This window comes from Mus caroli, unplaced genomic scaffold (genome assembly GCF_978045245.1).
Source record: "Mus caroli unplaced genomic scaffold, Mus_caroli_1 scaffold_19, whole genome shotgun sequence".
NCBI lineage: Eukaryota > Metazoa > Chordata > Mammalia > Rodentia > Muridae > Mus > Mus caroli.
The window spans coordinates 28,297,688-28,309,377 of NW_028227274.1; positions in this window are offsets into that span (position 1 = coordinate 28,297,688).

An 11,690-nucleotide genomic window follows, 5' to 3' on the forward strand; every position below is an offset into this window, starting at 1 on the left:
TTTTTATCAGGCACATGTACATACATATGTGAATGCCAGTACCCATACAATCTAGATAAGGACAACAGATTTTTCCAGAGCTGGAGGTATTGGACACTGTGATATGGGTGATAGGAACAGAATTTGTTCTTCTGAGAGAGCATCAAATGTTCTCAACCACTTGCCTGTCTATCTGGACCCCTGTATTTTCCTTCTAAATCATGAGTTCACATTGTCCCTTCCAGATGACAGGGAGAAGATGGCTACAGTAATACCAAATATATTACTGCAAATTAGAACAGAATTTGGGAGAGGTGGATGCAGCAGATCATGATGTGTTGGCTTAGTTCTTTACAGTTTTGTAGGTATTTTATGGATTCTATATTAGTGACACCACATTCAGTAAAGTATGGGAAAGAAAACAAAAGCAGGAGGTTAGGAATTAGGAACTTCCTTATTTGATGAGCAACCAACCATTTGATCAACATTTCTAGAGGACATGTTGGCCATATGCATGGTCAAAATATTTATTTATTTTTCATCTTGCAAACCAATATGTAAGAATTTTCATTAATATAATAAGACAAAGGTTCACATTCATTCAAAAAACATAAAACTATTAATAAAGAAATTATTGTAACTGTGCTGTTATTTTAATAGAATATCTCCCAATCATTAAAATGATGATCCAAAGCCATAGTGTTTTGCTTGTTTATTTTTGAGACTGTATTTTAATTACATTTCTTGCTTACCTTTCCTCCTTTCAAACCATCTTATGTACCTTCAAATTTATGGCTTCTCTTTTCATGAATCACTATTGCATGCAAATATGTATTTGCATATACTTACATATTTGCAAATATAACTTTCCATATAATATGACATGTCTATTTTTTCAGACATGTTTGGCACTGGATATCTAGTTTGTGTGCTCTTCCCTGAGGAAGGTCATGTCTTTTCACCCCAGCTTTACACGGTTGCTGTAATTCTTTAGGGTCATGTCGAGGACTCATGCAGTTTGACATGTTCATTGATGTCCTGCCTGTTCAGCACACATTGGTGTAGTTACATTGGTGAAACTTTACAGGTATTGTTTCTGGTATTACTAGGAGTCACACAGTCTTACACAAACTCTACTCCTCTGTCTTTTCACCTGTTTTTCTGGAACATTGTTCCCTGAGCCTCAGCTGAAGAAGTTTTTGTTTTGTTTTGCTATTTTGATTTTTAAAAATAGATTTATCCTTTGTGGCTGGGTTCCAAAACTATGAATTTTTATTGGTTTTGATTTCCGGTAGTGCTTTTCATCTGTTACAAAAAGAAGTTTCCTTGACAAAGGGTGAAGATTACACTTTTCTGTGCATATAAGAACACATGTTTATAGATTGTTACTAGAGACTATGCCTGTTTCATAAATTGATAGTTTTATATTCTTCAATAACCATTATTTCACTAGTATGGATTATTTAGCTAGGTTTACAGTACCAGGCATGGTTTTACCCTTGCTGAGTGGGTCTTAAGTCTAATTAGAGTTTCTACCTCTCAGAAAGCCATGGTATTTTTTTTGTGGGGCGGGGGGAGCTATATATTATACACACTGAATAGATCAACACACACATATGTTCATAAGCAGATGAATGGGTAAGGAAAATGTGGTAGATATACATAATGAAATTTTATTCAGACCACAGAGAAATAAAATAAAGCCATTTTAGAATAAGAATGGCAAACTGAATGCTTGGACAGCAGGGAAAGGCGCTATTTGAAAGTATTATGAAAGAATTAGGAGGTTTGGACTAGTTGGGGTAAATATGGTCTTTTTGGAGGAAGCCCACTGGGTGTGGGCTTGGAAATTTAGAAGCCCAAGCCAGGCCCAGTGGCTCGCTCTCTCTCTCTCTCTCTCTCTCTCTCTCTCTCTCTCTCTCTCTCTCCCTCATATGTAACCAGATGTAGAACCCCCAACTTGTTCAGCACCATGTCTGTCTGCATGCTACCATGCTCCCAGCCATGAGGACTATGCTGGATAGTTTTATGTTAACTTGACACAAGTTAAAGTTATCTGAAAGGATAACTATATATTATCAAGTAAGAAATTATCTCCATAAAATCTGGCTTTAGAACACTTTCTTAATTAGCAATTGACGGTGGAGGGTCCAAGCCATTGTGTGTGGTTCCATCCCTGGGCAAGTAGTCCTGGGTTCTATAAAAGAGCAGGCAGAGCAACTATGAGTAGCAAGCTAGTAAGAAGCACACCTCCATGGTCTCTGAATCATCTCCTGTCTCACATATCCTGCCCTGTTTGAGTTCCTATCCTGACTTTCCACAGTGATGAACAGTAATATGGAAGTTTAAGTCAAATACACCCTATCTTTCCCTGTGCTTTTTGTCACAGTGCTCATCACAACAATAGAAACCCAAACACAACCATAGCAAACTAAACCTCTAAAACAGTAAGCAAGCTCCAATCAAATACTTTCTTGTATAAGAGTTGTCATGGTCATGGTGTCTCTTCACAGCAATAGAACACTGACTAAGACATCAGAAAAATGAATGGAACTGGAAATATTTTTATCGTCTTAGTGAAATATCCCAGACTCAGTAAGACAAATACTGCATGTTTTTTTCTCAAATGCAATTTGTTTTGATTCACATATACATGCTTCATGTATGAGTCATATATAAGTCATGAAAATAGAAAGAAGGGACCATAACAGGGGACAGATTTTTTTTTTTACAGTGTTAGAGAAGGAAAAGGCAGAAAAAAAAGTTAAGATGAAAGTGCATATTAGAATGCATCACATGACAGCAGGAGAGAGTTATTGGAGGGAGGGAAAGAGGGAGAAAGAGAGGAAGGAAGGGAGGAAGGGAGAGAAGGAGGGAGGAAAAGAAGGATGAAGGAAGAGAGGCAGGAAGGGATATAAGGAGGGAGGGAGAGAAGGAGAGATGAAAAGAAGGAGGGAAGGAGGTACCAAGACTTGGGGGAAAGGCATTAGGGGGGGGGAAGTGAAAGAGATCTACAAGAACTATGTATGAAAATGTCACAGGAAACATACTACTTACTATGCTAATTTATAAAAACTATTGATTTAAAACATATGCATTTTATGCATAAAATAAAAATAATAAACTTTTAAAAAGCACAGAAACAAAAATCCCACCCTGTTTTCTGACAATATCCTGGTCTTAAATAGGAATCTTTCTAAAAGCAGAGATAAAAATTAAAAGGCAGATATGAGCTAACAAGCAGAAATTATACAACAATAAGTTTGTCAAAACAAAGTGAGAAGTAGAAATTCCTAAAAAAAAATTGCTTTGGTTTTAATTCCTGGCTTGAACCAAACAGGAAATTCATAGGGAATTTTTAGAAAAAAATTTGGACAAACAAGAAACCGAATGAAAATCTACTTCCTTTTCCCCATCAAATACAAAAATATATTTATCACATAGCTGTAAAATATTGTCAAACAAGTTTTTAAGAAACAGATATTTATATAGTAAAATAGTACCTATAAAACAAAAAGTTTTCTTGTGGTTTCTGTAAAGTTTATCCCCAGGTAAACATGCGCACAACAAGAAAAGGGGACACACACATACACACACACACACACACACACACACACAAAATTGAAACATATTAGCTAATAAAATTCAACAATGAAATATAAAGACAAGTTTTGTCAAGGCTTAAGGATGGTTAATAATAAAGTGGTACACCACCTTACAAGTCCTTGCTTACCTAACATTGACATTAAGTGTGACTATCTCAATGTCGCTGAATCCTAAGATTTCCAAAGTGCCCTCTCCCACAGAATTAAATTTCTTCCCGCCTCACTGTTATGTTTTTATTTCCCTTCTTCTGATTCTGTTTTTGTTTTAAGTTTTTTTTCCCATTTTTGTAAATTCTCTAAGAATTTTGACAATGTATTTTGATCACATTCAGCTCCCTCCCCAGCTCCTCCCAGATCCACCTGGACTCTCCCACCCACCCCAGTCTGTCCTTGTTTTCCTTCTCCTTATTAACCCACCAAGTATAGTTTGAGCTTGCCATGTGCTTGTGGACATGTTGCCTTCCGCTGAGCACCACCATCTTACCAAGAACCACACTGCAATATAAAACTGACTCTTCTTTGTCCAGCACTATTCTTTCCTTTTCTTTAAAAAAAAAGTATTTCATTTTTTACTTATTCACTTTACATCAAGTTCACTGCTTGCTTCCAGGTCACCAACTCCCACAATCCTTCCCCCATTTCCCCTCCCCTTCTCCTCTAAGCAGGTGACCCCCCCCCCGCCCCAGTTATTTCCCTTACCCTGGCACATCAAGTCTGCCAGGCTAGGCACTTCTTCTCCCACAGAGGCCATACAAGGCACCCTAGCTAGAATATATCCCACACACAGGCAACAGGTTTTGGGATCACCCCATGTTCAAATTGTTCAGGACCCACATGAAGACCAAGCTGCATATCTGGTACATATGCCTAGAACTATTTTCAATCATTTTCCAGTTGACTGTCTCTTTTCCTCATTATAAATTTGTTTCCATTCAGAGACTTTTCTTGATCACCTTCTCTGAAGCTGCCAACCCTCACCTGTTCAGCAACTATTTGATGTATTTGCAGGCCTTTGCCTATCTTGACATTATTTACCACCTATTCTTGTAACTCAGGCTGTCCCAGGGCTTTTGCCCCAAATGCTCTTTGCCATATTTCTAAAACATGGAATAAACTCACCAGTTTACATCAGTCCCATGAATACCGAGAAATTGTGGCAGAAACCTTGGAAGCCTCTGTATCCTCCTATATTACATTTCCCACTGAATTTCTACCTACCTCAAGGAGTCCCTATGAGAAATAAATATGATATAAGACAGGAAACTTCATTCTAACACAATAATAAACTATTGTTTATGCGGCTACCCTCACAAGAGTCATCACTTTAACTGTTATCATGATTGCACAACCAATTAGAATCATACAATATAGTTTTCTCCTAGTGCTTGTCAGCCTCATTTATATGAGGTGGGTCATGTAGCAGCTGGAAGCTGTAATCATTCCAATGTTCTCTCTTTGACGATATAAACACAATGTTCACTGCTGGCCTGAAAGCTAAAATTATTGCTGTCATATTTTGTCACCAGTGATCTCTGCCAAGAAGGGTTATGTGTGCCTGTTGCCTTGTAAACAGATGAGCAATATCTGCCATGAGAATTGGGATGCTGCTCTAAAATGAAGGTCTGGCTGGGGTTTAAAGCCATCAATAAGAAACACATGGCAATCAGAGCTGGTTGTAAATAGAAGCCTTCCAGGATGGGGAAGGCTTCTATCTCCTGCAAGAACAGTGGAAATGAAGTCCAGGAGACACCTCTAAATTGTTAATGTTTAAGCAAGGTGGAGATATTTAATATTCACAAAGAAAATTTCAGTTGTCATTACTTTTTCACTTGAATCCTAGTGATAACTTTCTCTTAGATCAATTATGTGTGTATTAAGTAGCAAAACTAACAGAATGAGTACTCAGTCGATGCCAAGCCTTGTTCCAAGAGGCCATGAATGCAGTTGCTTATATTCTGAGCTTTGAAAATGGCAAAAGCGTTTTGTATTATAGAGTTTTAAGAATTTTTGTAATTTAAAGTTGATTTTGTGTATGTAACCTTTCTGGAGGCATATAGGACAGTAAATTCCAGTCTATGTGGGCAAAATAAACTTCTCAAGGTCACATAGTGGATTGTTGGGCAATGCAGTCCACCTATTTCCCAGCCTGGTACTTTGTGAATGCCACCACACAGACAGGCTATGGCTGTCTCAGAGTTAGGCTGTACAAAGAGCTCAGGTCATTGTAGCAAGGCTCTTGTGTGACATGGTCATGCCAAATATCCAGAGAATGCTACTTGGTGGGGTGAGGAAAAATGATTAGTTGAAAGCTAAAGAATTTCAGCAGAGACCAGAGATGTGAGGGAGAGATTTCCCATTAGACTCAAGACCTTTTGAAACCCCAGAGTGAATCTCCTCTAAAATCATTGTGACATGGGTAGACTGTACTTTCACTCTATAAATGCAGAGAATGTAGGATAGCCTCTAGAAAAAATGGCATGGAGTCATAGTGTATAAAAAAGGGGGAATCTGCAAGAGCTACACATTCATGGCCATGCATCTTAGAAAAGTGGATTCTGCATTTGCAGAGAATTCACTACAGTAGGTCAACTGTACCATCGGAGGCAAAGTGATGCTTTGTGGAGTAAGCAGAACCCTCAGTGGAATAGGAGCTGTCTTGAAGACAAAATTGGTTTCTTCTAAATAACCAGCCTAAAAGGAATTAGCCAAATAAACTTTAAGGCACCAGTATGAGGCCAGATTTAATTAGTGTGCATAATGAGAGTTCACTTTGGCAGGAAACTCAGCCTGGCTTCAAAGCAATCAATCGAGGATTTATACTGGGTGAGGTTTTCAGATATTGCCAAGGCTTTCCTAAATACACCACTGCGGAGATGGCTATTTAAATTAGGAGTATTGCTCAGAAATAGACACATTCCTCTTTAACATAAAAATAAGGTCATAATCTATAACCCACTTTGCCAGAGGGTGAAGAATATGGGACTTACTGAGGTTTGAGGACCAGGGTTTAGGGTGGTACATGTCCTGAATGCTTATCGTGGTAGTACTGGAATCTAAGGGAAAGAATGGAATCTAAGCATGGGGAAGAATAAACCCTGCCTGTACCTACTATTGCCTTGATTTGCCTTTCTGTACTAAGGCGGGCTTTGCCCAGCCATGTCTCTCCCCAAAATGACACAGTGCCTTCAGATGGTTCACATAGGAACCATTCATTTTTAGAAATATATACATTCAAAAATGGGGCAAAAGTTCAGATTGGGAAAGTCCAGTATTTGCTTCTCAGGAATCAAGTTTATCTGAGGTGCTGAGGCCATAAATCTATCTCTCTGGAATCTGTGCTTGGGAATAAGCAGGCTTCTTATTTTCTTCTGTCTCCAGTATTCACATGGGAAACTATTAAGTCAATTTCACCTATGTGCACCAAGTACAAATAATGACTTTCATGGTTGATATCTAAATCTACAAGAGAAATTAGTTATCCTACAGCAAATATTGAATGCATCTTTCACTGTAGGCTTTATATGGCTTTGCAGGGAAACATCACATCTTATTTTCTCTTTACACATCTCTTCCATTTCGAGACATGTTTAGGTCCTAATGCCTTGTAAGAATCTGAATCCAATAACTGTAGTCTTCAAAGTGGACAGTTTTCCAGTCAGACTTTCAATTAGGACTACAAACCCTGATAACTTCATGAGACATTGAGTCTAAGTAACTTGTATGAGCTACCTCTCCTTTCTTGACTCAATGGGTACAAGCAGAAAATTAGATTGAGGTGTTCAATTTTGGAGAAAGTTGGCTTGTGGCAATAGGTGATAGAAGAACAGAAATGAACAATAGTTCTTTTAAAGTGTCTTCCTTTATTTGGTCTCTATTATTGAAGAGTGGAGTGCTTGGTCCTAAGTGTGATCTCCAAAGTCCATTTCAACTCACTTGGCACAAGTAAACATCCAAAGTGCTGAGACTTTTAACTTAGATTTCTTAGGATGAAAAACAAGAACAAAAGACAAGCAAGCAAACAAATGTCAAAGTTCTTTCTCTAAACCACCCGTAGCTGATAACATCTTGTCCATACAAAGCATATTCCAGCATGCAAACACTTCAATTGTCTCTCAAAGAGACCTGTGCTTTGGTTTTAGACTTATTCATTATAACCTGTGCAATTTCAAGCAAATAAAAGTCTTACTTTAAGAGGAAGGAGGCATCTTTCAACCTGGGGAGACAACCAAGAGTAATAGAAATGGGTGTGTGTTTTAAGAATCTCTTGAACAATCATGACTATTTTCAACACAAAGGAGGACTTCACATGCATGGTGTTGGTGTATTTTAGATGCCCTCTGACTCTTGGAAAAGAAATTGACAATCCAGATGTGATAATTTCATCTGAACTGTATATGTATATTGGTACACAAATTACAACCATTAAAGGTTGAGTGTATATGTATGGTTTTGTTTTTTGTTTGTTTTCTGATTTGTTTTAGGTTAAATATTTAATAGTATGGTTCTTTATGATTTTCTGATTTTCTTGTGTTATTTCAGCATCCCTCTTCCTTCTTCTGTATTTATCCTCCCCCCATCCTTCTCTAAGTATCCCCCTTTTTTCATTCAACAGATCACTTATACACTGCTATTACAAGGGAAGTAATCAATAGCCCTACCCAGGTTTGACACATACACACCATATATATCCACAAAAACCAACAGCATGGCAAGATAATCCTAATAATGTGTGGGGCAAGTGGACCATGAACCAAACAGAAGAACTGGTAAGGTTGAGTGAGCTCAAATCCTGTGAAATTCAGAATTGAGAATGGTAGGCATTCAGCCAGCTCCCTGCCAAATTCTACCTGCTCTGGACCATATAATTCCACTGAAAGGACCATGGAACATAGCATAAAAACCTGGAGTTCTCCATGCAAATGAAGTCTATAAATAGGCTCCAAGTGTTCAACCAATGAGCTTCCCTTCCTGGGCATTCCTTCCTGCAAAAGATATTCAGTCCCTGGTTCATCCAGAGTAATGTCTATACATTCATGTTTGACATCAAATAAAGCAGGTTGAACAAGGAAAGACTGTCTCTTCATTAACTATCACCATGGGGAGAGGCCTTTGTCATAAAGAGCCAAGCCTAAATGTGGAGGCCTTCTCTCTCTCACCCAGCCCTTCTGAACTCTCAGCACTTACTTAGGAACCAAACAGGGTCCCTATCCCATGCGAAGGGAAGGCAGACTTCTTTTTATCTGGCATGTAGATGCCCCAAGGTTTCGGAAACACAGACAGGAGGACCCCCATTCCCAACTTTCAGAAGTACCTCAGTGGTGCCTGGGTACACAGGAGACTGGAAACCACAGCAATCATCCCAGATTCCACTGTTTCCCACCCAGGGAAACACGTACTGAAGACTCCCGTTACTGACTGCGTTCTGCCTCATCTGGGTGGTGTGCTGGTGCTCCAGGCACCATAGCATATAGGCAGATACACAAACAGCCCAACAAGGATGCACTATTGCTGAGTACACCTTGGTGGTAACTAACAACTTTCTAAGTGGACTTCAGACTATCTCAAGAAGAGAGAAACCCAAATCAGACAGCCATTGTTTATCACTCTGCACCCCTTGTAGAGGTGAAGATAAACCCTATTTCTAAAGACATCTTGGATTTCAAAAATGGAACCCACATACCCCTGAGCTAGAACTGAATGAATGTCCATCCCGTCCTAAGGCTAGTTTTCATGGTACTAGAAGGTACCATGCAAGCTTCCAGAGGAGGCTGGCAAAAGTCCTACCCAGCTTTGATGCTTATGAACCACATCAAGCCAAGGGTACAGTAAGGGCACATATACCTTGGCAGTAACCAAGATATCTCTAATTGGGCTTAAAACCCACTCAACAAGAGATTGCCTGATACTAGAGACTATGCCTGATACTAAAAAATAACAAATTACTCAGTTCTAGTGAAATCATGGTTTTGGAGGAGACTCATAACTGCTAATTTACTAACCCATGATAATCCCTAGCAAAAATCTATAACCATTTGTCCCTATAACCTCAGGTGAGTATAGTTTTCACTCTTCATGAAGGAAACTTCTCTGCAACAGACAAAAGTCACTACAGAAAACCACAACCAATAAAATCTCTGAGTATAACACTCAGTCCCAATGGCTATATCTATAAAACACTTCTACACCTTAGGCTCAAGAAACACTGTTGAAGAGGGGAACACTGATTCGAAGAGTCATGGGATCAGGGAGTTTGCTTTAAATTGCATTTCCTAGTAATGGCAGAAGCTAAACCTATAAAATTTTAGCAACATGACTGCCTAAACATGAGATGAACAAAGATGACAACAATGTGCATGCCACATTAGGTGGGAGGAAGATCATGAAGTCTTAAACCTAAACAAAGAATTATAGGTAACTAAGAAATGCTAAGAGTGGAAGAGGTATTCTTTTTCAGCCTACCAACTGATATCTGATACCAGAGTCAGACATGAAAAAAAAATATATATATATGAGTAACATTATACAATATGAGCATGTTATATTTAGAAATACGTGTGTGTGTGTGTAAAACAAAATTAATGAAAAACAGGCTATCAACAAAAAAAATTGTGTGAGGGTTGCATAGGAGGCTTTGGAGAGAGGAAAGGGAAGGAAGAAATGATGTAAATGATTATAATCTAAAAATGTTTCACTCCCAAGTGGGATAATGCCTGCATACCTTATAGAATCAATGTATGAGTTTATTAAGTTACTGCATGTAAAAATATTTATCTTGACATGTATGCATTGAACAATTGTCTTTTATCACTGTTATCATTACTTTTCTCATTATTTAAGGAAGATTTTTATGTTTACCTAATTCAGGTAATATTCTTAGCAAGGAGATAGCTCAGTGGGTAAAGATTCTTACAATAGAAGCCCAGTGAGCTCAATTCCATGCCTGGGACCCATAGAAAAGCAGGAGACAACCAACTCCACAAAGATTTCCTCTTGTCTCCAGATGCTCAGCTTGGCCTAATAACTCCTTCACATAAATAATAAAAATTATAACCTCTTTCTTTTGAAATTTGCTTGTAATTTTATGTTCTTCTCAATGATTTTTGTATTATTCTTACAGTGTTTTTAATCCTAATAATTTTTCATGAAGAAGGTATCTTACATTATCGTATAAGTAATTCCATAAATAAGTTTTGGATTCAATAAGACCTCAGTAATTTTAATAATTTGTGGCCACTAAAGTTTTCCATATCTTTTAAAGTATGAGTTCACTCTGGGTAGGTGAGGATGTAGCAGCTGCTTTAAATATCTTTGTCTGCCAGGTGTGACATTACATAACCATAATACTGTTACCTGAAAGTTGTAGAGGCAGGAGAATCAGAAGTTCAAGGGCATTTCATCTTCAGCTCCATGGCAAGTCCAAGGTCAGCCTGAGAAACTGTCTTTGAAATAAATCTCATGAGCCTGGAAAGATAATGTGATTAAGAGCCCTTGCTCTTCTTACAGAGCACTTGAACTCTGTTTCCAGCACCGACATAGCAGCACACAGCCTCTCTAACTCATGTTCCAGGAAGTACATTGACTTCTTCTGGACCTGTTAACATTGTATATACATGGGGTACATACATGCATGTAGGCAAATCCCTGATACATAAAAATAATAAAAATATATAAAAGATTAAAAATCACTTTAGAAAGATCTCTCTTGCTGCTGGAAGAAAGGAACAGTTTCTTCTGTGTTAGATTCCAGCACTGGCTGTCTTTGTGACAACTCACAACCAACTCCACAAAGATTTATGCTCTAATGTGGTTTTCTTCTACTTCCCAGTGAGGCAAAGACATTTAAATTCCTCTTCTTATTTCTGAAAGTCGCGCTTCTTTTGCACATCACTGTCTTTTGTTTAGGTTAAATTGACAAAGAAACTAGCTTCCTTCTGTTCAAGACAGTTTATTCCTTTCTGGTCTGAATGTAAAGAAATCATTTCCTTGTGGGACTTTTGAAAATGTTCAATTTTGTCTCCTTCCTTCGATTTTACAACTTGAGTAGCCTGACATGTGGATTTAGTGATTCAGATAAAATCGTAGCGTATTCACACAAAAACTATTTTT